Consider the following 26635-nt stretch of genomic DNA (forward strand, 5'->3'; position numbering starts at 1 on the left):
AAAGTATAATTCAAAAAGACACACGCACCCCAATGTTCACAGCAGCACTATACAATAGTCACCACATGGAAACAACCTAAATGTTATATATGTACAACGGACAATTACTCAGCCATAAAAAAGAATGAAATAATGCCATTTGCAGCAACATAGACGGTCCTAGAGATGATCATATTAAGTGAAGTTAAGTCAGACAAAGACAAATATGATGTCGCTTATATGTGGAATCTTATAAAAAAAGATACAAATTTAGCTTATAAACCAGAAATAGATTCACAGACACAGAAAACAAACTATGGTTGCCAGAGGGGAAGGGGTGGGGATTAGAAGCCTGGGATTAACAGACATACATTACTGTATATTAAATAAACAAGGACCTACTCTATAGCACAGGGAACTATATTTAATTTCTTGTCATGAGCTGTAATGGAATAAAGAATCTGAATGTGTGTGTGTGTATGTGTGTGTATATATATATATATACACACACACACATATATATATAACGGAATCACTTTGCTGTACACCTGAAACTAACATTATAAACTGACTACACTTCAATAAAAAATAAGAATTTAAAAAAATTTTACAAAACTATCCCAATGGTAATGAGATGTTACTTCACTATGGTTTTGATTTGCATTTCTATAATAACTAACGATGTTGAACATTTTTTCATGTGCTTGTTGGCCATTTGTGTATATCTTTGGAGAAATGTCTATAATCAAGTCCTTTGCCCACTTTTAAAAACTGGGTTGATAATCTTTTTGTTGTTGAGTTTTAAGAGCTCTTTTTATATTCTAGATGTTAGACCCTTAACAGATATATGATTTGCAAACATTTTCTCCCATTTCAAACGTGTTTTTTTTTCACTTTCTTTTTTTCTGACATTCTTAACACATTTTATTATATTGGCTAGAATGCTCTAAATGCAGAAAAGCTTTTGAAAAAAATCTTCAATTCCCAACCCCTTAAAAAAAGTGTGTTGAACCAGGAGAAAAAGAAAAATAAATAAAAGTAATCATCTGGACAGATACAAAACAGGACGCCTCAGTTCCTCCCATATCCCCGAGCTGCTATCTGGTGATGAAGAACTCGCAGAAAGCAGGGTGTTTTTCAAATTCATTGCATAAGATCTCACCAGTGTAAAGAAGCAATAACAACACTGATCTGGTGCCTCTGCTCTCTCTTTGCAGACCATATTTTAAATTTCCAAGGTGTAATTATACATTTTACATGCATTTGTGAGATATGTAATATCTGTGTTCATATCCCACATGAGACAAGCTAAAGGCTTTCTAAATACTGTGTATGGCACTAGAAACTTCATGCTGCATCAAGTCAGTTATCAGTATTAAGCTACTCGAATCTGTAATGAAATATAGGCAGACATTTACCGAAAACCAATATAAAAACCTGGCCCAGAAAGACTAGAACAGAAACGGGCAATTTTCTTGATTTAAGATGGTCAAAAGTGTGCTGTTCTGTTAAAAAAAAAAAAAAAAGCTGTGCACACTGTTTAAGATAACTATGTATAAGAAGTCTTTTTGGGTGTGCTGACTTTATCATGACAACTCTAGTTGATTCTTTATGAAAGGTTGGGAATACCCATGTTCAGCAGCACATGAGAAATAAACTCTGGAAAAGGCAATTTCTAGGGTTTACCGTATTCTGGGAAGTACTTCAGAGGAATGGACTATAATTCTATGATTATAACCAGGAAGGACTGGAAGACTTCAGGAGATGCTTCAGCTTCTTCTAGATTTTGAATGTCGAGTAGGCCACTGAAGTGTGATATCTGTATTATCCTTTTCTTCACAAGAAATTGAATAGCAGCAAATTTCTCTACCCTGAATAGCAGACAGATTCATTTTCTCAATTAGCTCTTTCTCATCCAAGACATTAGGAAGATCTCTCTTGCTTCCAAGAACTAGTATTGGAATTCCTTGTAACTGTGGTTTATCTAGAAGATTATGTAGTTCACTTCAAGAGGATTCTCTCTTTTCGAGATCTGCAGCATCTATCATGTAAACAACAGCCCTGACTCCTCTGCAGTTTCGTTCCCACATGCTCTAGAAGCAGGGCTGTCCTCCTATGTTCCAACTCTTTATTGTGATGTTACCTTTAGCTACTTTCGTCAAGTTGAAGCCCACTGTGGGTATCATATCTTTACTGAATTGACCTGATGCGATGATATTGACAAAGGTGGTGTTGCCCAAGTACTTCAGCCCCTAAAGCGTCAACTCCATCTCCTCCTTCCAGAAGAGCAAGTGCAACCAGTCCAGCAGGCGGGAGATGAGTGCAGCATGATGGCAGCCAGGAGGGAGGATGGACCGGCAAGTGGGTGAGCGAGTGGGCGGGCGGGCGGGCAGGGGTGGCGATGGTGTCCACAGGAGCGGGCCTCAGCCCAGATCCCCCCAAATGGCTCCTGGGCCCGGCATGATGCTCATTTTTTCACTTTCTTGATCATATACTCTGATACACAGAAGTTTTAATTTTTTGTGAAGCCCAATTTAGTCATTTTTTCCTTTTGATGCATATATTTTTGGTGTCACATCTAAGAATTCATTGCCAAATCCAAGGTCATGAAGAACTGCCCATGTATTTTCTTCAAAGTTTTATAGTTTTAGCTCTTACACGTAGTTGCTTCTGCCTTTTTGGACTTATTTTTTTATATGGTAGGTATATACCTTGGTAGGGGCACAATTTCATTCTTTTGCATGTGGACACCAGTTGTCCAAGCATTATCTGTTGAGGAAACTATTCTTTCCCCACTGAACGCTCTTAGTAACTTTGTTGAAAAATCTGTTGACCACTGATGTGTGGGTTTATTTCTAGACTCAAAATCATGAGTTTTCTTTTTACCTCCCACATACCATACACTTGATACTAGAGAATCCTACAACACAGAAATACCAACAAGCCTAATGGAAAGAGGCCAAGAAAAGCCTGCTTTCTAAGCAAATAACCAGAAAAAGGTTATCTAAGAGGATAGAAACCTTCCTGACATCGCTGACTCTAATCCTGCCAAACCCAATGGAAGAAAACTGAGACTGCCTCCAACAGTGCCATGGAAATCAAGTAGGGAGCCTAGAGTTCCATATGCCTCCCAGCACTAGCTGGCATCAAGTGGAAAACCTGGTCTTCTACTGTCTGCCAACCAACAGCAAATTGCAATATGTAATACCGCCTCAGGGGTGGTATCAGCAAAAGCTGAGTGCGCAGTCTAAACCTCAGCCTAGTGGTAACAGGCAGTGCTCAGATTCCTCATTGGGTTGGTGACAGAAGAAGCTACTGAAAACAAAAGAAAAAGGAAAAAATCCTGAAAGCAACTAGATTCAAGTATCCAAGTGAACCTCAATCAAAATGAATGCAAATAAATCTACCTCAAGATACAACATAATGAAACTACTAAAAACAAAAGAAAAAGGAAAAAGTCTTGAAAGCAACTAGAAAAAGAACTTACCTATATGGGATGACAATTCAATTAGAATAAATTTCTCACCTGCAACCATAGGAACAGAAGGAAGTGGTACAACATTTTCTAGGTGCTGAAAGAAGAGAACTATCAACCCAGAATTCGCTAATAACAGAAAATACTGTATGGCAATTAAGGGTAAATAGTAACATTCTCAGAAAAAAAGAAAATTTAAAGGAATTTGTCACCAATAGACCAATACTTTCTAAAAGAAGTTCTCCAACCAGAAAGGAAGTAATAACATGAAGAAACTCAGAAAAACAGAAAAGAAGGAAAAGCAGGTTATCTGGCTCAAGAGTCTATGCTTATAGCCACTATACAATACTTTGCTTCAAAGAATAACTTTGCTGTTGTCAACACTGGAAGACTATATTTATTCTTCCATCTGAAAGGGAAATTATTTAAACTGACAATACACAATTGCTTTATATAGCCTATTTAAAAATACCAACTTCCTTTTCCAGCAATATGCCACACTAGAATAAACTAAAAACTCTCTGTAACAAAATCCCTAGAAGTGTTGGATAAGATGTACTAATTCTTTTGATTACATAGCTAAGCTGAAAAGAAATCTCCACGATGGAGAAAAAAATAGAAAACCTAAGCAGCTGGGTGTAAACTGTGCAAAGGCTGCACATGGAAAGGGTTGTGAAAGAATAAACAGTCTAGGTTTATCACTCACAGGTGAGACAATGAGTACAACAGGAGCTCAAATAAGGTGAGATATAGAACTAAGACTTAACCATTAAAAGCCCAGACCGGACAGCAACATTCTAATGAAAGGTAAACTAGAGAGGAAAACAAAAATCTTCCCACCAGCCCAGGATGAGATCAAAGAAGTTTCTCTGCCTCCACCTGGAATACGGATGAAGAAGAAAATTCTCCCCTGAAAATTCACAACCACAAGGCTGCCCTCACGTGGGTCTAAAGTTTGCTATTACACTATTGTCTGTAGAACCCCAAAGGTGAAAAACTATGATAAAAAATTAATCCTGGCTAAAAAACCAAACATTTTTCAAGGAACATATCCTTAATCCAGACTACAGATGACTCCCTAAAGTTAACGTTTATCTGAAGACAAGGTCATAATCCAAAATTATAAAACATAAGAGGAATCCAGAGCAAGTCAGCAGAACTGGATGACATTCCTCTAGAACTTCAATTAATAGAACTATAGAGACCATAAACTTAAAATGATTAAATATATTAAAAATATAAAAGGATCTGCTGTATCCAACACAAAGATTTACTATAAAGCTAAAAAACCAAGACAGTATAAATTGGTAAAGATAGATCAAGAGACCATTAGAATAGGAGAAAGCACCCAGAAAACAGATCCACACAAACTTTATTTACAACAAAGTAGTATTAAAAAGCAGTAGGGAAAGGAAGGCCTCTTCAATAAGATGGCAAGGAGCCAACTGGATATGCACATGGAAAGAATAAAACTTAACCAAAATCAAAACTTCACCATGCCCTAAAATTATTTATAGATGGAATGAAAAGATTAATAATACACAAACCTTCAATAAGGCTAAATAAGAACAATGAAAAAAGCAAATTAACAATAAAAAATATAAAAGGAAACAGAAACACAGAAAGCATATAGACCCACAACAATGAAAGAAAATCAGTAAGTAGTTTAAAATACCACACATAAAAGACATTAGACATATAGTTTTACCAAATCTGTGAAATTCTAAAAACCTCCAAAGAACACACATACCAAACTATCCCAAAGAACAGAAAAACAGGGAAGGTTACCCAATTATTCATATGATTTCAATACAAGAGGGAATAACAGTAAAAGACCATATTAAGCAAAACAGACTAATAAACAGAGATGCAAAAATATCAAATAAACTATTAGCAAACTAATTTGAATTTGGCCTCACGGGAAAAAACCCCCAACAAACAAGACTTGTGGAGAATTTAACATCAGAAAAGCTATACATGTAATTAATAATTTAACATTAACAGAATAAAGGAGAAAAACATACAAATAATTTCCTTACACAGGGTGGGGGAAGTGAAATGAAACCGTATGAAAACAAATTTTGATTTCTAGTGCACATTATACTGAAAAATTCGAGACAAATTTAAAACACAATTATAAAATTTCTGGATGGAATTATATGAAAATCTTCACATTTTCCTAGTAGGAAAAGTTTTCTTACAAAAAGATCCCAAAGTATGAACAATAAAAGAAAAAAAGTAGGTAAAACTGACTACATCAAAATAAAAACTTTCTGTGCAAATTAAGATACCATAAACATGACTTCTATTTCTGACAACAGAGTAGATTACAAACTCTAGAAAAATCCTTCCAAATACAATTAAATTACTAGGTAAAATATTTTGAAAAAAAAATGTTGCTTTAATCTGTTACTGAGCTAGTATTAAAAGAAAAAAGGTAGAAACAAAGATTCAGAACAAAGTGAAGTCAGGAAGCCCACCTATTCAGAAATGCTGAAGTCACGTTCTAGCCTTAAAATTTCTAGCTTCTACTTTGACCACAGGATATATAAAGGAATCAGAAGTGATCCCAGAGTCTCTTTAGGATGGAACTATAACAAGAGACCCATAAACTTTATCCTGGCAACACTTTCAGAGTAAAAGTGAGTAACAAAAAAATCATGCCATGCAGAATGACACTGAAAAACAAAACAAGAAATAAAAAAGTAAAAATAAAGGTTAACTATCTGGTCAAAATTCATTCTACAATGTAGTCTGAGAACCCCAAGTTAAACAATAAACTTAAAAGTGGTCCTGGTATGACAATGCCACCAGATGACTGGAAAAAGCAAATAAAAAGCCTTCTCTGGAGGAAATCAATTTTCAACCATGACTCAGAGATTGGTAGAGAGCATATAAAAAATGACCCAGCTATATGCTGTCTCCAAGAAACTCCAGATATAAAAATACGGGTAGGCTCAAAGTAAGTGATAGAAAAGATATACCAGGTAAAAATTAATCAAAAGAAAGGTGGCGTGCCCATATTGATATTAGATAAAACAGACCTCAGAGAAAAAAATGTTACCAAAGAGGACATTATAGAAAGATGAAAGGGTCAATTCATTAATAAGACTTGGCAACCCTAAATGTGTATGTACCAAAACAATCTTGAAAGAGAACAAATGTTGGAGAACTCACACTTTCCAATTTCAAAACTTACTATGAAACTACAGAAATTAAAACAAAGTGGTATTCACACAAGGATAAACATTAGAATAGAAGAGTATAGAACTGAGAGTCCAAAAGCAATATTTTACATTTATCATGTATTGGTTTGTGGTATCATGGGTATCAAGACAATTCAAATGAGAATGAACTATTTTTACAAAAAAAGGTGCTGGGAAAAGGGGATATCTATTGTACATGTAACAAAAGAAGAAAGAATAGATTAGAATCCATCAAAGATCAAAACTTTTGTGTTTCAAAGGATACCATCAAGAAAGTGCAAAGACAACCTACGGAATGGGAGAAAATATTTGCAAATTATATATCTGATAACTGACATGAATCCAGAATATATAAAGAATTCTTACAACTCAACAATAAAAAGGGAAATAATTAAAAAATGGGCAAGGGATTTGAATATTCTTCCCAAAAGATATACAGAGAATAAATATTGTATAACCCTACTTATATGAGATTTCTAGAATAGACAAATTCATAGATTTGGAGGTCAGAGAAAGTGGGGAATTAGTGTTCAATGGTTACAAAATTTCTGTTTGGAGTGATGAAAAAGTTTTGAAATAGATAGTGGTAATGACTGAACAACAGTGTGAATATAATTAATGCTACTTAATTGTACACTTCAAAATGAATCAACTGGTTAATAAAGTTTATGTTTTATATGTACATTACAATATTTAAAAATTAATATTGTAAATATCAAACATATACCAAAAACTCCACTGAATTATATAAACTTAAAAAAGATGAATTGTATATTTTAAATGTGAGTTAGAATTCAATAAAGCTGTTAAAAAAACAGTATAAAAAAGCTGAAAGATCCTATAATGAGAAATTGATAAATCTTCCCACCTAACAGAAGATTTTAGCAAAAGGAAACCAAATTACTAACAAACTAAAGCATGAGGTAAGAGCTAGAAACCTAAATGATCAACAATTACATGGGGTAAAAAATCACACAAATATAAATAACACAAAAAGCAGAATGAAGTGGTAATAGTGGACATTCTTGTCTTGTTTCCAGTTTCAAGGGGAAACTTTCAGTGTTTCACTTCTAGGTAAGATGTTTGCTTTAGAATATTTGTAAATACCCTTCATAAGTTAACAGAAATTCCTCTCTATTTCTAGTGTACTAAGTTTTTGTTTTTAATACAATGAAGAAAATGATTACATGGTTTTTCGCCTTTATTTTATATCTCACGTACTTTGAATAAATCTAACCTGATATTAAAACATTTATATGAGTGTGTGTGGCCACATGTATAGATTTAATTTGCTAATAATTTGGAAACTTCATAATTTTTGCTCATGAGAGACTAGTCTATAATATTCCTTTGTGTTTAGGGACAAAACAAATCTTAACTCTTTCAACTTTCAGAAATAAAAATTTCTAACTGGTAGAAAACTACAGCTAAGAGAAGATTCTTTTAAAAATTAATTTATTCATCAAAAAAATTTTACTTAACACTTTAGAACACAGTTTCTCAACCAACCTTGGCACTGTGAACATTCTGTGTGAGATAATTCTCCATTGTCGGGGGCTGGGGAGGGGGGACTGTCCTATGTATTTTAGGATGTTTAGCAGCATCCCTGCTTTCTACCCACTAGATGCCAATAGCTCCCACCCAACTTTAACAACCAGAAATGTTCTGACATTACCAAATGTCCCCTAGGGGAGGGGACCTAAGTACAAATCAGCCCTATTTGAGAATCATTGCTATAGAGGCACATTTACAGTTCTGCATATGGGCTCAGAACCTCTTGCTAAAGACTACCCTTATAAAACTATAGATTAGTTTCTCATTCAGCTCCAGGAAAATACTAAACAGAAAAACCCTACTCTGTGAATGAGGATGACAAGAAGCATAAAACAACTGGGATTTGACATGGATTTTGATTCTGTCTCATTTAGTATATGTAATGAACAAACAGGAAAATGTGCTCTATAAATAATGGTTAATTATAGAATGTTAATAAGGCCAAGGCAGTCTCCATTCCTCCCAACTGTTTCTCTGCAAGGCCAGAGACTACATGTACCACTATCATCTTGTGTATGCATTTAAAATGTAGATTCCTGAGCCCCAACATACCTGAAATTGAGAAGTGGGGGCAGTAATGTGAACTTCCAGTAAGTCTTCCTTAAGAACTCACCATTAAATTCTTATAAAGTAAACAAATATACGAAAACAGTACCAGAAACTACTCCAATCTTTCTTGACCAGACTTCTAATATGTTTTAAATTTGTCACTGATTACAAGGACACACAGAGAAGGAACAGAAGATTGTTCAACTCATAGCAGATGATGTAGAAAATAAAAACACCAGTTTGAATGGTCAAAGGACCAGGATGCTAGTCTCAGTTCTACCAGTTACTTGGCATGTAGTTATGAGCAAGGCACAAAATCCCTGGGTTTGAATTCTCTGTAAAAAAGAATTAATTGTTATACCACATTGTTATTGACAAAAAGAGCCAAAAACAGATGCAAAAGCTCTGAGGAAATAGTACAGCACCAGTATGAAAGATTAGTACTACTTAACAGATATTAATACAAAGCTACAATAGAGAGCCATATTCTAGTAAAGTTATCCAATGTAATATTAATTAGGATATATGAAAAAACCTGTATCTACAGAAACATATTGTAAATATTACCCAAAACTGTTAAAAATAAAAGTGTATTCACAGGGAGGTAACTAGGTTAAGAAAGTTGAAAAGTGGAGAACATAATGATAAGCTTTCAGAAAATGTCTATGGATGAGAAGCTGGGAGGTTAGTTAAGTGTCATTCTACAGAAACAAGTATGTAAGTAGGAAAGGTCCCATACAACTACCAAAGAAAAAGTTACTTTGGTATAATGTAGCTAAAAAAAAGATTTATATTCAACTCCTGGTGTAGACATAAGATTACTAGAGGCTGCTTTTCCCACTGATTACAACCAAAGACTCCAGATAAAATTACAAAAAGCAATTATATGAGTAATCCAAGAAGCAAATTATAGCAGGCAGTATAGAGAGAAAAAAATCACTAGTTGAAGCATGGTGAGCTTTCTGTGTTTTCTTTTCTTTAACTTTCTGTACCTCTGCCTTTGACTCAAAGATGTGTTGAATTAGAGAACTGCACAGTGGGCACGGGCAGCACAAGAGACAAGGGAAACCCAATTTTCTGTTAAGAGGAGCCCTATGAACTGGACAGTGTGTGTTGGGGCAGGGGGCACTACATTTTTTTCCCTCTCTACCAGGCTTGTCCCAGGAATAGCCCCAGTCACAGAATGGCATAGCCCTGGTGATGACACTGTGCAAACTGAAACCCTAAGAGAACACCCACCTCTTAGCAAAGAAGACTCAGAAAAAAAGGAATTGGTTTGTCAAAGAGCAGGGAGTAATCTGTTTTTGCTGCTTTCTTTACTTTTCTCTCAGCATTGCACCTTAAAGAAGTCCCAGTCCTGCAGGCCTATGCAACAACACAAGGCTAAAACTCTGAAAAAAATCTCATCCTTCTGGCCAGAGTAACTATGAAAAGTGGCCACTGAGAGCCAGAAAATGTGGAGAAAAGCCTGCAAAATATAGGAGAATATAAATTAATGTAAGTCCTGGGCTCATGCCAAAAATGTACATATGCAGAACAGACCCAAAGCAACACAGCAATGACTCTGGGAACCGAACTGCAATGTAAGCCTTAAACTAATCCTCAGATGCTGCCTGCAAAGATCAGCCCAAACAGCACAGCAAACACACTGAAAATTGAATTGACTCTGGAACAACTGCCCAGAAAACATGAGACAGAATTTGAGAACCAAGTTAATCTCCTGCTAAAATAACAATAAGAACAACAAAATCAACATTATATAGTGGATTTTAACAGAGCCTCATAACATAATATTCCAAAATGTCCAGGATGTAATAAAAATCACCTGATACACTAAGAACCAGGAAAATCTGAACAATTTTCAAGGGAAAAGACAGTCAACTGATGAACACTTTGAGATGATTCAGATGTTGGAATTATCAGGCAAAGGCTTTCCACAGGTATTATAACCATCCTCCATAAGCAAGGGAGGGGAGCACTCTAAAAATGAATGAATATATAGAAATTCTCAGCAAAATACAGAAACTTTAAAAAACAGTAAAATGGAAATTTTAGAAATGAAAAATACAGTTATCTAAAATAAATAACTCACTGAATGGGCTAAATAGCAGAATGAAGAAAACTGATGAGTCAGTCAATTTGAAAGTAAATAAACAAAATAATCTGAAATAAAGAGAAAGTTTATTTTAAAAAAAATGAACCAAGACTCAGGAACCTATGGGGCAAAATTTAGAATTTACATTACGGGAGTTTCTGAAGGAGAGGAGAAAGCAACTGGTATATTAAAAATATTTGAAAAGATAATGGCAGAAAAGTATCCAAATTTAGTGAAAGAAATAGATTTAAAAATATAAAGATGTCAGTTACATAAAATGATGCCCAGACCCATCAAAATCAAGCTGCCAAATATTAAAAATAAATTTTCAAAAATCTTAAAGGAGACCAGGGGAAAAAGCAACAGGGAAACAATTATTTGTATGATTTCAGAGCTTGAATTAGAAACTATGGAAGTCACAAAACAGCCAAACTAAATATTTAAAGTACTGAAAGAAAAGAGCTATTAACCCAGAATTCTATATCCATTGAAAATAGCCTTCAGGTATGAAAGCATGCAACTCAAAATGTTACATAAAGGAAAATTCAGAGAATTTATTGTCAGAAAACTTGCTCTAAAAGAAATGTTTAAGAAGTTCTTCACTGAAAAGAATGATACCAGAGGGAAATCTGGAACTTCAAGCAAAATGAATGGTAAATACCTGGGTAAACATAATAGACTATTTTTTCCTGCTAAATTATTTAAAATATGCATTACTGTTGAAAGCAAGACTTACAGCATGTCTATGGAGTTTTCATTCTATGTAAAAACAAAATATATGACAACCATAATCAAAAAGGGGAGAAAGAACAGGAAACTATATGAATGAAAGTGTCCAGGTTTAGTTGAAGTAGTAAAAGATTAACTTGAAGTAGACTGTAAAAAATAGGTCTGTATAATAGTTCCCAGATCAACCTCAAGAAAGCAACAAACAAAAGAAGCCACAAGATACATTAAAATAGAATACTACAAATCTTCAAATACCCCCAAAATGCAGGAAAACAGTAAGAAAGGAACAAAAAAACAGAAGAGACAAACAAAAAGTTTAAAAATGGAAGGACTAAATTCATTGCTGGAATTCAATAATTTTGCTAAATTAAAAGAAACTATCAGATTTTTTTAAAAAAACCCAAGTCTATGCTGTCTACAAGAAATCCACTTTAATGCAAAAATGTACATACACTGATAGTGAAAACGATGAAAAGAGATAAAACATGCAAACACTAATCAAATGAAGGGTGTACTATCAAAATAAATGTCAGAACAAGGAAAACCAGTAATCAAATTCAGTACTAAAAAGAAATGATCATGCCACAAAAAGACATGGAGAGAGGAGGGTATAGATCAGTGGTACAGTGTGTGCTGAACATGCACGAGGTCCTGAGTTCAATCCCCAGCACCTCTATAAGTAAATAAACAAACCTAATTACCTCCTCCCTCCTCCTCCCCCAAAAAAGTGAGAACCAGAAGTGATATTTGGACTTTAAATCCCCGTCCCTGCCCAGTATTGTCTTTGTGTGACATTCAAGGACTATATGTCCAAGAAAAAAAAAAAAAGCTTAAATGCATATTACTAAGTTAAAATCTGAAAAGACTACTTACTGTGTAATTCCAAGTACATGACATTCTGGAAAATGCAAAACTATGGAGAAGGTAAAAAGCTCAGTGGTTGCAAGAGTTGTAGGAGGGGAAATAGGCTGAATAGGCAGAGCACAGAAGACTTTTTGGACAGAGAAATTACTATGTACGATACTTTAAATGGTGAATACATGTCATTATATATATGTCTAAACTTAAAGAATGTACAGTACCAAGAGTGAACTCTAATGTAAACTTGGACTTCTGGTTTTGATGCATATGTTCATCACATGTACCACTCTGGTGGGGATATTGAAAATGTGAGAGGCTGTGCTTCTGTGAGAACAGGAAATGTATGCAAAATTCCTGTACTTTCCGCTCAATTTTGCTGTGAACCTAAAACTGCTTTTAAAAAATGTTTTTAAAAAATGTTTAAGTTTACTGTAAATGTGCTAACTGAACATCTGTTTACCTTTGCTCATTCCTGAAAAGCTCACTATATTGAGGGAAAAAAGAGCATAAACACTAAAAACAAAACCACAAAGACAAAGAGTAGAGAAGACATCACACATTTTAGAAGAAATATAAACACATTTTAGAAGATGGAAGGCATAAGGAAGAGACAGTGGAGCTAAATACCAAATACCAGAGAAACATCCAGTAAGCAGCAAGTCAAACACATGCAAAGGCTCAGAAACTGAAGGTATATATATATCATAAAAGGTGAGAATAAAGCATGAGGCTAAAATTTAGAAGAAAAGTGGCTGAAAATTCATGTAGGAAACAGTTACATCCCTCAGTTTTCAATTCCATCCGTTAGAGCTAAATGACTATATAATTCCCCTGAGATATTCCAAGACAAACAGAAGTGGTTTCAAACCTAGGGATACTAGGCATAGTGGAGGAATAGGAGAAGAGTGTCATTCTGGCAATCAGTGGATTTTGTAAATAAGTTACACGAACTTTCAAAACCAGATGACGGCATGGATGAGTCTAGTTATACACCAAGTGTATAAAGCAGCCAGTCCAAAAAGGAGCACATCAGAAGGTTCTTAGATTTCTCTAAGAGGTCGTGAATTTGACAAAACAACTCACGTAAAGAATATATTGAGAAGATTCAATTACTAAAGAGTTTACGGTAATTAAATTACACAGAAAACTAAACAAAAGAGAGAGGGAGAGAAAGAAAGGGGAGCAAAAACCACCAACTCTGTGAAAACTAAGACGTTTTGCACAAAAGAAGAGAATAATTATAATGTGCTACGTGGCTCAGCTATGAAGAGCATTTACACAGACATATTCATGTACATGCTGAGTATGAGCATAAACGTATTATAGAAGTCAATTATACTGATAAAATGAGGAGTAGAGGTTAAAGGAACTAAATCTTATCTTTTCAAATGGGAAATCAATAAATGCCTAAAACTGAAAACTTAGTGGTAGCAACACAAACACGGCATTTAGAGATATATATAGGCAAATACCGAAAGAATCTATTAAAAAGAATCAAGCTAGTTGTTTCTAGGGAAGTGCGATAAGGACGGAGGCAGATGACTGCTAGTTTGTGATACACCTTCTAATACAGGTGGGACTATGTGACTCTTTCAATACATATACGATTTGAAAACAAAAAACTAAAAACCTACAGAAAGAAGTTAAGTATATTTTTTAAAGGGGTAATGAATAATTCCACAAGAACAAAATATAACATGGTACACTAGATGACTTAGCAGTGAGTTAGCTTGCATAATCATAAAAAGGTAAACAATGACAACAATTAAGGCAGAAAGTGCTAACTGCCTGTGTCACACCTATTCTATCATTTCTTTAAAATAAAACTCCAATATTGTTTGGAATAGCAACAAGAATATAAAATATCCAGCCTTGCACGCCAAACGAGGACGCATGACTAAATTTTCAATACAATGTACCTAGAAGCTGCGGGGTAGAATTTCTAAGCAAAGTTCCTTAAGACTGAGGAAGAAACTAGCATGTGTGCCCTTTTTGCTTCTCCATCCTCCTCCTCTTCCCTGCCAGTCCCCTTGCCTGAAAACTGACATAATGGCTAGAGCTCTAATAACTATCTTGGATCCTGAAGTAATCTTATGTATAGCTGTGCTTTCAGGAAAGTGAAAGAAAAACAGGGAGCCTGGTTCTCTGATAACTGTGAATTTGCTGTCCCATTCCTTAGACTGTCAATCTTTTATGTGAGAAGAAAATGAACTTTAGCTCATTTAAGTTATTGTTATTTCCCGTTTCTTCTACTAGAAGCCAAACAATTCTGATAGAAGATTTAATCAAAAATTATAACCTAAGAATTTTAGGAGGGGGAGTGAGGGATTAAACAAGACTAAGAATATTAAATTCCCAGCTTGTATAATAGGAAATCAAATAGATAATGTCCAAAACAGAAATATAAACCATCATAGAAAAATGGGAGTAAATACCTAAAGGACATCTCCAATCTACTTGGAAGACAGTATTAAAAGAAAAGACTAGGAGCATTTTATTAAGCTTTTATTATACACTTTGTCCTGCTTGGCTTTTTTGTACTGTTTAATATTGTACACTATTACTTGGATAAAAATTAACCAAAATATTAAGTACTGAATATTTAATAAGCACTACAAAAATATAACACTAATGTATAGTAAAGAAATAACCTTCTCCCAAAAAAGGTCTGGGTTTGTCCTCAGTTACTGGGAGGTGATCTCTAGGCCCCTGGAATGTCCTACCTGACAGGAGTGTCTTTGTTTGCCTGGGGGCTTTGGTCACTGGACAGTCTAACAATGTGATTTATGATGGGGGCTTTGGGCCACAGCACATCAGCTCTGACTTCAGAGGAACTGGAGACTAAGGGTATTAATTAGCCTGACCTCTGGGAGAGGCTAGAGATTGGGTAAGTTACACAAGTAGTATGTGACTGAGTTGCAGTAAAAAGTTTGGACGCTAAAGGCTGAGGGGAGCTTCGCTGGTTGGAAATACTCCGTATAATGGCCACACACAGTAACCAGGGGGAGGTAATGTCATCCATGGCTCCACAGGGACTAGAAGCTCTCCATTTAGACTCCTCCTGGACTCTGCCCAATGCATCACTTCTTTTGGTTGACTTTAATCTGTATCCTTCCCCAGTAATAAACAGTAACATATGAGTAATACAGCTTTCAATGAGTTCCGTTGAGTTCTTCTAACAAATTATTGAAACTTGGGTGGTTTTAAGAACCTCCAAAGCCTGCAACTGACGTTAGAAGTGAGGGCAGTCTGGCAGACACTGTGCCCTCTAAGCTGTGCTTTGGCTAACTCTGGGTAATGAAAGAAGGAGAGGAAAGCAAATAAAAAAGATGAGAAGGGATGTTACATTTCTAGAGCACCTACTAGAGTACTTATTGGGTGCCTTATACATATTCACTTAATCCTGATAACCTTAATACAATGATATTATTTCTACTTTATAAATAAGGAAATTATACATAAAGATCAAGTAAGTGGAACAATGCCACAGAGCAAGTACGCGTACATGCAGGACATAGATCTATAAATCTAGCCTTTGGGATTGCAGGCCCATGCACTTTACATTAAACTATGCTACCTCCCTATACCACAATGCTCCCTATAACAATTACTCATCGAATGCTAGGGTCTTAACTGTGACATCACTATATGCTTAAATGATCTGTCTGGATAGTCTAATAACTAGAATCCAGGACCAGATCTATGCGGTTGTTTGTAGAACTACCATAGTTCCCACTGGAGTTATTCTTGATGAAGGAAAATAAAAGTCACCTCATAGTAATTCAAAGTTAAGTGATATCAAAAAATGTATAGTGAATCCAAAGCTATAAATTAACCAAGTGCTAAACTTAAGTACCTAGTCAATGTTACTAAGGGCCTATTTCCTCCAGATTTCTTTAATGTGGGAAAAAATGTTACATAATTGCAAAAGAAACAGCATTAACTATAAACTCTGGAATTTATTATAAATAAATCAAAGGAAGCATCAAAAGGAAATGTCTGCATATTCAGAAAAATGTTAGTCATAACAGTATTGCTATTTCCTCATATATTACAGCTGTTGCTTTATTTTGTGGAAACTAAACAAACTGTTGCATTAAAAATAATGTGTAGAATTCAAAAAGTAAATGAAAAAATACAGTCATAAAATGAGTTACTAGGAAAAATATTTTTAAGTGGCAGACATTTACTATACTGAATTTCCAAACAGGAGGGAAAAATAGTTTCAGGATAAGTAGATTTTCAAAAGTGATAAACCTTGCTGTATGCATACATGCAATGTATGTACATACGCAAGTCCAGGGTTGTTTCATTTTAAACTTTCAGAAGCACAATTATTTTAAGTCTTTTTTATTGAAAATAATGTTAAAGAAATGCAAAGACTCAAGACAAATGGATGCTATCTTTAATATAAAATCAAATTTCTAATATATACATATTGAACTATCTAATCTGAGTTATGAATAACATTCTAAATGGGTACAAAGATGAGGAGCAACTTCCTTTCTCCAGTATTGTGATCAGCAAATCCAACCACATGAACCTCTGGGCAGACAGTCACATTGGGCACCAGGGCCTCCTCTAGGGGACTGTTGGGTCCACAGGGGACTCAGAACAGAGAATTACCCAGGGGAGGAGGCAGCACAGGTGTCACAGGCAATGGGACATCAGAAAGTGAGTCATGCAGCTTATGTAATAAAAACTCTCTTTTTATGGTCACCAACACCATTCCAATGACTACTGAAAGCTTGTTTCCAAGTTCTAGTAGGCAAACAGAGCTATGTTATATATCCTTCTCCAAAAAACAGGTCACATCTATCTGAGAAGGGCATGCTATTCAACTTCAAAAAAGACACACATAGAACAAGAGAAAGGAAGCAGACCCCAAGCTAACCACCTAGTTTCATCAAATTAATCGGTGGCCTAGACAGACAGCCCTTATATTCAGTACGATGCAAAAAACCCATATGACAGCAAAAATATGTAAATGAGTATTCCCTCAAAGAATATGAAATAAGCCATAAGGTTGGGCATACCACCCTTGTATTCTATGCACATTGCAAATATGGTAGTTAAGATAAGATCTGGGTTAAAATATTTATAAATTGTTTTAAAGATGCTGGATATATAAATGACAAGCACAAATCTGTTAAAGAATTATTAAAAGTAGATCAGCCAAAGAAAGTTTCTCTGATACTAGCTGAGCCCAGTTCGGCTAGGGTTAAGGGGCATCTCAAATGTGGCAGTTGACTCCTGAGTTGAAATCTTCTAAAAAACAAGCCACTGGCCCGCCAGTTTAGGGCCTCATTCTTTGGAAAGCATGTGCCATTTTATCCCCTTCACCAAATCAATCTCTCTTAGACTAATTTGACTTTATAAGGTACATATATTTACCACTATTGACTGAAATCTGAGTCCTTCTATTGGGCTCAACTGAACAATGGATCAAGAAAAAGAGCAAGCAGTATGTTAAATGTTTAAAATCCACTATTATGTCATGAGATATATGGTCACATTTTAAAACAATCAGAAATTTCAGTCTTGTCATGATGAATGAAGTAGCTAGTGTAGCTAGCGTTTAAATACCCTCCTACTAAAAATATCAATAAAAGCTGGACCAAATATCCAGAGAGTGGGGAGAGAGAGGGGGAATTCTCTGTAGGCTCTAGACAGCAACCAGTATAGCACTATGATCCTCCATAGAAGAGAACAAGATTAATCAAGTCCCACATGCACACTGGCTTTCTCCTTACAGGCATTTTCAAAATCATGATGTAGAGAAATAGAGCCCAAACACAGTGGCAGTCTTGCTAGGATGAGAAAACTAAAATTATTGTTTGGGGCTGCTAAGGTGGCTGGGTTTGGAGGGAAAGAGTCAAAGAGAAAAAAACTACAGAAATCTACATAAAAATTCTCCCGTGGTCCTCAGCTGCCTCCTAGGCTGTACGTGTACTGGGGGCGACTCCTAGAGGCCGAGGAGAAAATAGCTGTTGGGAGGTTATTAGCTAAACAAAGATTTCGGAAATTGCATACTTCTGAAGAAATAAGAGTTCAGGCTCAGTCAGAGGACAGAGATCTTGATGAATAACCCAGGCATTTAGCTGAGACCCTAGACAATCCACACCCTAGGAATGAGAACAGTTAAAACAGACCTACCTTATTAGACAACAGCTAAAACTAAGCCTCCACAGGACCAAAGTGATCCACCAGCAATCTGACTGCCTGCCAGAATAAATTCAACACTGTTCAGAGGAAGATAACAATTCAGAGCTTCTACAATAGGGGGGTGAAAAGGGGTCAGCAAACCTTTCCCATAAAGGGCCCCAAAGTAAGTATTTTTAAGTTTTGTGTCCATAGTCTATGTTGCACATTCTCTTAAACAACAACAAAACCAAAAATATTAGAAAACTATAAAATCCATTCTTAGCTTCATGGGCCACACAGTAATAGCCACTAGACTGAATTTGGCTCATGGGCCACAGTTTGCTACCTGCTACTCTACATTACACTCACAGTATCAATCAAACAAGGCAAAATTAGTAGACGTGAGAAGAAGGGAAAGTAACTGATAATCAAGAGACAAAGCAGTCAACAAAAATACACAGACTTATGAGTGATCTACACAGTGATCTTGGTATGTGAGGGCTTCAAAATAATTATGAGTAACATATTAAAGATAATAGAGGCAGGATAGAAAAAATGGATTAAAATGTGAAATATGTCAAAAGAGAGACTATAAAAATGATTATATAGACATTCTAGAACTACAAAATATAGTATGTGAAACACAGGGACTTGGATGGTTTCAACAGCAGAATAAACACAGCAAAAAACAGAATTAGCACATTCAAGAACAGGTTAAGAGCTATTCAAAACAAAGAAAGAAACTATAAACAACAAAATAGAACATATGTTAGATGCGCAATGTAGTCAAACAATCTAACATATATGCAACTGGAGTCCAGAAGGAGAGAAGAAAAAAAAATGGGTCAGAAGCAATGTTTCAATCTGTAAAGAATAAGAAGTTTTCAACTTTTCTAAGATATCAACCTACAGATTCAAGAAACTCAGTGAATACTAAGCAAGGTAAATGCTAGAACACAAAACCATATTTAGGTATAGTATAGACAAGAGACTAAAAATCAAAAATAATGGGAAAAAAATTCTCAGAAACAGAGGAAAAAAGAACATATTTCTTGCCCTGCCCACGAACAACAATAAAAATGAAAGATGACTTCTCAAGAGAAACTATAAAAGCCAATGAAATGACATCATTAAACTACAAAGAAAAAAAGCTATCAACCTTGCATTCTATATCCAGCAAAAAAAATCCTCCAGAACAACGAGTAACTAAATACATTTTCAAACAAAAAGTTGAAAGACTCTGTCATTAACAGACCCTATTTCAAAAACTAATAAACGAAGTTCTTTAGGATGAAAGAAAATGATTCCAGATGGAAGCACGGATATTTAAGAAATGAACAGCTGCAAAAAGTATAAATACAGAGGTAAATATAATAGACTACTGACTGTTCAAAGCAATAAAAGCATCCCTTAGGGTTTACAACGTACGAGGAGGATGGTAAAAATACATAACAACAATACCAAAAAAGCAGGAGGCCAGTAAATGAATTTAAACTGCTTTAAGGTTTTTGCATTTGGGGAGAACATGGTAGAAATGCAGTTGACTCTTGAACAGCTCGGAGGATCAGGGTCCTGATCCTTCACACAGTCGAAAATCTGCGTGTAACTTTACAGTCAGCCCTCCATATCCATGGTTCTGTATCTGTATATTCAACCAAATGTGGATCATGCAGTGCTGCAGTATGTATTCACTGAAAAATATCTATGTTTAAGTGGACTCACGCATTTTAAACCCATGATGTTCCAGAATCAGCTATAGTAAATAAAGGTAGATTTTTGTTAAGCCAGGACACATTTTGTAATTTCTAAGGTAATCACTAAAAGTATGACAGTAAAATGTTAACCAAAAAAAGCTAATAAAGGAGATAGAATGGAGTCTGAAATACTTAAAGGGACATGAGGGAATATTTTTTGGTGAGAGAAGTATTCAATGCCTTAATCTGGTGGTAGTTCCACAGATTGGATATATATATAAACATCCAATGAGTTATATATTGAAGATTTATGCATTGCACTGCATAACATGTATATATGTATTATAATAAATAAGAAAAAAAACCTGTACATAATTTCTAGAGCAGGGACACTAAGATACACAATCTTTCTAAATAGTATCTAGTCTATTTATCAAAATTTTAATGACTTAGAGCTATTTTCAGAAAATTTTTCCCATAATGTATACTAGGTACTAGATAACTGTTGTCATTAAATAAAGTAACATCTGATTTTACTCAAAAAATCTTGGTAAATAGTAAATACTCCTTCAGAGTAGATGTTGTTGAAAATCAACCTAAGAGATGTCAAGGGTAAGTGAGGCAGACAGGCAAACAAAGTAAGTGTTTGCTTAAGATGCACTAAAACAACAGTGAAGGCAGTAATCAGAGTGAGTCTGTATAAGTTAACAGCACTCTCCATGACCACCTCTCACTTCCCTCTTCCTACAGCCAATCAGTGTAAGAACCAGAGGTTTACTCTCTGAAGAAAATAACCCAGTAATAGCCTGGACTCAAGGACATCAGGTACAGTTGACTAATTTTGACTGAGCTGAAAACAGGGAAAATCTACACAATAAATGAAAGTCAACATCTGAAGAGCTGAGACCTCTCCAGTCCCCTTCTCTCACTCAGCTCTAAGAAGACCCAGTCAGGGCTCTACAAACTCCAGGCAGAGAACTGAAGGGTTTCTCTTGAGGGAAAAGAAGTTTTGAACTAACCAAATAATATTATATAACTACTTTGTTTATTGAGAGGATAGCAGAGAGGAAGTCTGTGTATATGGAGGAGGGAAGAGAGGTCTAAGAGATCAAAAGTCTCATCCTCCAAAATCAATACATAATAAAAACAACAACAACAAAAACAGAGCAGACAAAACTAGAAATAATGTAAGCATGTTTCTTAGAACCATGGTAATAAATATAAGAGTAAAACTAAATATGTCAAATGCAGTTACTTCTAAGGAGAACAGGGTAGGGGTCTTAGTTTTTTGTTATAACACTTTATAGAATGATTATTTCAAACTGCATACATGAATAAACCAATAAATGTAAAAAAAAGTTTCTCAGGGAATTTGAGTGATGTGTAAATACAGAATTTTAAAGGAATTAACATATCAAATTTAAGTAGGGCTAGAAATAATAATAAATAATACTTAACAAAATAATATAGTGTTGACAATAAAAGGTTCAAACAGACTTTCTCATACACACACACACACACACATTCCTGGATCTGCCACTGACTCGGCAAGTAACCTAATGACTCTAAACTTACTTCCTCAAATGAAAAATAAAGTCAATGAAACAATAACCATGAAAAAAATCCCTCAAATCCTATCCTCCTGTACAAATATAACTGTAAAATGATTCCAAGTAAATAAGTTTCACTTAGGTAAATCCATCATCTTTATACTCCTTTTGCTTCCCATTTCGCCTGCTAACTCCACCTTTATAATTCTGTTTATACTACTGATTTGGTTAACAAATATTTTAACAGATTAAAAAAAAGTAAGATTCAGCCAACTAAATATTCATCAACCGAAGTTATAACATAAGTAGAATATGTATTAATTGAATTTCATTTTATTTCAAGGAAAAAAAATCTATGATTTACTGCATCTTTCACTAACAACTGAAGTGCTGGTATCATTTTTTAAAATTATCAGTTAGAAAGCACAGAAATAAATTCCTGCACCCAGGGTCAATTAATCTACGACAAAGAAAGCAAGAATATACAATGGAGGAAAGACAATCTCTTCAATAAGTGGTGCTGAGAAAGCTGGATAGTTACATGTAAAAGAATGAAATAAGACATGATATCATAAAAATCCTAGGCAAAAATCCATAGGCAAAACACTCTGACTTAAATTCTGGCAGTGTTTCCTTAGATCAGTCTTCCAAGGCAAAAGAAATAAAAGGAAAAATAAACAAATGGGACTTAACTAAACTTAAAAGCTTTTGCACAGCAAAGGAAACCATCAACAAAACAAAAAGACAACCTGCGGAATGGGAGAAAATATTTGTAAATGACGTGATTGTTAAGAAGTTAATATCCAAGATATACAAACAGTTCTTATAACTCAGTATCACAAAAACAATCTAATCAAAAAAAAGGGCAGAAGACTTGAATAGACATTTTTTCAAAGAAGATATACATACAGATGGCTAACAGGCACATGAAAAGATGCTCCACACTGCTAACTATTAGAGAGATGCAAATCAAAATCACAATGAGGTATCACTTCACACCTGTCAGAATGAAAAGTCATCAGAAAGTCTACAAATAACAAATGTTGAGGATGTGGTGAAAAGGGAACGCTCATACACTACTGGTGAGAATGTACATTGATGCAGCCACTATGGAAAACAGAATGGAGGTTCCTTAAGAAACTAAAAATAGAACTACCATATGATCCAACAATTCCACTTTTGGATATGTATCTAGAGAAGACAAAAACACTAATTCAAAAAGATACAAGCACCTCAGTGTTCACAGCAGCATTACTTAGAATAGCCATGACATGGAAGCAACACAAGTGCCCATCAACAGATGACTGGATTAAGAAGATGTGGTATACACACAGACACATATAGACAGACACAATGGAATATTACTCAGCCATAGAAAGAAGCCATTTACAGGAACATGGATGGACCTAGAGAATATTACACTTAATGAATTAAGTTAGAGAAAGATAATGCTATATTATATCACTTATATGTAGAATCTGAAAAATAATACAAATGAATACATATGCAAAACAGGAACAGACTCATAGACATAGAAAATAAATGTATGGTTAACAAAGGGGAGGGACAAATTAGGGGTACGGGATGAACGGATACAAACTACTATATGTAGAACAGATAAGCAACAAGGATTTACTGTATAGCACAAGTAATTATACTCAATATCTTGTAATAACCTATGATGGAATATAATCTACAAAAAATCTGCATCACTATGCTGTATACCTAAAGTTAACACAATACTGTAAATCAACTGTACTTCAATTAAAAACATTATCAGTTATTCTTTACTGAGTACATAAGAGATATATAACAAGGAAAACAAAAAGGAAACAGGTAAAATGCCATATGGACAAAAATGAAAAGAAACAAATGAAAATCCTCAATACATAAGTTTTGTTCTTATCTTTAAATACTGCTACCTACAAAGTGCTTCAGAATTGTGCACTGAATCGTGTGTGTTGAATTAAATATCATACATTTTGAGTATTATTTCGGTTTTCCAGATATAACTGTATACATATGTCAATTTTATACATAAACAGATAAATCCCAGAAGCACAAATCAAATGATATAGAGGTAGATAGTAAAAATTAAGCCTCTTTCTTATCTCTCATCTACAATAAGTCAGCTCTCTTTCAAGTAGTAAAGGAGACAGTTCCGGGAAAATATTCCTAAGTATGTATGAAGGCAGAACACAGATATAGCTATGTGATGAGGTTGTGGTAAGATGGAAGCCTCCACCAGAAGGACATACTGGCAGACTACACTTTCTCAAAAGAGTTCAGAGCAATCTTTTTGATCCCACATGATCTTTTAGAACCTTGTCACTTTCCATCAAGAGATAGTCTATTTCCCTTTCCTTGATCCCAACTGTGACTTTGTGAAAGCCCTGATAGACAGAATATGGTGAAAGTGACATTATGTGACTTTAAAGGACAGATCAGAAAAGGTAATATGGCTACAGCCTGGTGCGTCCTCCCTGTAAGGATGCTCGCTTTTAGAAGTCAGCCCATTGTGCTTTGAAGAAGCCCAGGGCACACAGAGAGATCATACATAGGTGTTTAAGCCCCAGCTAAGGTCCCAGGTAACAGTCATATGATGAGTAAGCCTTCACATGACTTAAGCCTCCAGCCTTTGAGTCTTTCAGCTGAGGTCCAACACATGGAGCAGGTATAAGCCATCCGTGCTGGATCCTTGACTCACAGAACATGGACAATAAATACACCACTTAAGTTTGGGGGCTTATCTCATTCCTATGTCCACAAAAGATAAAGGACTAATGAAGTTAGAGTAACCCCTTTAGTATTTTCTCTCTGGAAAATATAAAAGAAAAGCTTTGATGGGATGAATACCAGATGGGGAAAAAGCAGACTTTGGCAAGAACGGGTATTTCATCTGTGGTACAGAAATCTTTTAGGGAAAACAATGACTCCACAGCTAAGACATCACAAATCACTACTTGGTGATCTCAAAAGGAAACTGAGTGGTTCTTCCTGGTGAAGACAGAGAGATGCAGGTGAACCAAGCAGCTGCCCACAATGGAGATTTCTGGGACTGAAAGTACTTAAGGGACATAAGAGAATAAATATCAGAGGTTCAAGCTCCCCTACTAGTTTGCAGGCCATGATGAACCACTGCACAGGTTATAAGCTGTGTAACTAGGGAACCATTCACATAGATTAAAATATGCAGCATCTACAACAAAAATACAAAGCAACTCATACACTCTGAATGGTTTCAGTCCTAATACCCAGAAGAATAAATACATTACACATCCAAGAATCAGTTTCTCATATTCCTCTTCCTGAGTTTTTTGATGACCTGAAATAATGGTAGGGAAAAGTTTCTAGTAATATATTCAACTCTATTAGAAGTTAATATATATTTAATATGTAGTTTATAATATATTTAAGTAATTTATAATACATCTAAATATGTAACATTAAAAAGATCTAAGTATAACACATTTAAAATAAATACACTAAATATATGTCTTCCTAAAAGAGTAATAATTAGATAGAGCACACTGACTACTACATAGAAAAGTACAATACTATTATCAACTGAAGTGCCCAAAAAGGAAAATTATGCTAGATACGAAACAGAGCAAATCCTTTCAAAATTTTTTTAAACAAATTTGGAACTATAAGTTAAAATGAAAATTAATATCAACTAATTAAATACATATTTAACTAATATTAAACTAAAACAAGAATTATTAAGTTTAACACCCCCCAAAAAAGAATTCTAATGAGTCAATAATGGGGGGAAAAAAGGCTTATTTTCTTATATCAATTTTCTAATACATGGGAGTTTGCATTAACTAGAATTTTTATCAAGCAGAATTCTCTTCAGTGAGTTTTCTCTCTGCTTGACAACCTATAGTCCAACTTAACAGATGACAGAATACAATAAAAATGAAAATTTTAACTTTTCAGAAAAGCACAATAGTTGGATATGTTAGATAACATCCTTGGAGTTGCTACTCTACAGCCCTTTTTCCAATGAGAAATGGCTTGGAATTTTGAATAAAAAAGATAAATTAGTGGTCCTGTTCAGTAATATAGTAATATATATAGAAGTTTTTAAGAAATGGGTAAATAAAGAAGACTAAAGTTTTATTTATTTTTAATTAATAATTAATTGACATGTAACATTGCTTAAATTTAAGGTGTAATGTGATAATCTTACATATATACTGTGAAATAATCACAATAAGATTAGTTAGCATATCCACCTGACATGTTTACCTTTTGGTGTGTGTGGTGAAAATATTTAAGATTTATTCCCTTAGCACCTTTCAAGTATATAATACAGTATTGCTGCCATTAGTCACCATGCTGTACATTAGATCCCCATAACTTACTCATCTTATAACTGGAAGTCGGACCAACATCTACCCATTTCCCCCATCCCTCAACCCCTGCCAACCACCATTTTCCTTTCTGGTTTTCTGAGTTCAGCTTTTTTAGATTCCACGTATGAGTGAAATTATACAGTATTTGTTTTCCTCTATCTGATGTATTTCACTTAGCATGATGCCAAGGTCCATCCAGGCTGGCAAGATTTCAGAAGACTAATATTTTACATTACTTAAAGATTTCAAAATATAAGTACTGTGCACTAACTGACTGCACCACTGGAGCTTCAAGATTTCAAAGTATAGAAATACCTGGTAACACAGCAAGAAAAAAGATGAAGATGTTATTCTGGAGATGTGGAAATGAGGAATGAGGAATTCCAGTTTCAATATGGACTATATATAACATACTATTATTTTCATAATGTTAAATTT

General features: G+C 34.8%; 1 protein-coding gene and 1 pseudogene across 5 annotated transcripts in view; both read right to left on the reverse strand.

Moving 5' to 3' along the window:
• PTPN4 (protein tyrosine phosphatase non-receptor type 4) overlaps positions 1-26635 on the reverse strand; it is a 145196-nt gene that overhangs the window by 91667 nt on the left and 26894 nt on the right. The gene's annotated exons all lie outside the window — the stretch shown is intronic.
• Positions 1726-8208, reverse strand: LOC102545067 (ADP-ribosylation factor-like protein 8B pseudogene; annotated as a pseudogene).

This window comes from Vicugna pacos, chromosome 5 (assembly GCF_048564905.1).
Source record: "Vicugna pacos chromosome 5, VicPac4, whole genome shotgun sequence".
Taxonomy (NCBI): domain Eukaryota; kingdom Metazoa; phylum Chordata; class Mammalia; order Artiodactyla; family Camelidae; genus Vicugna; species Vicugna pacos.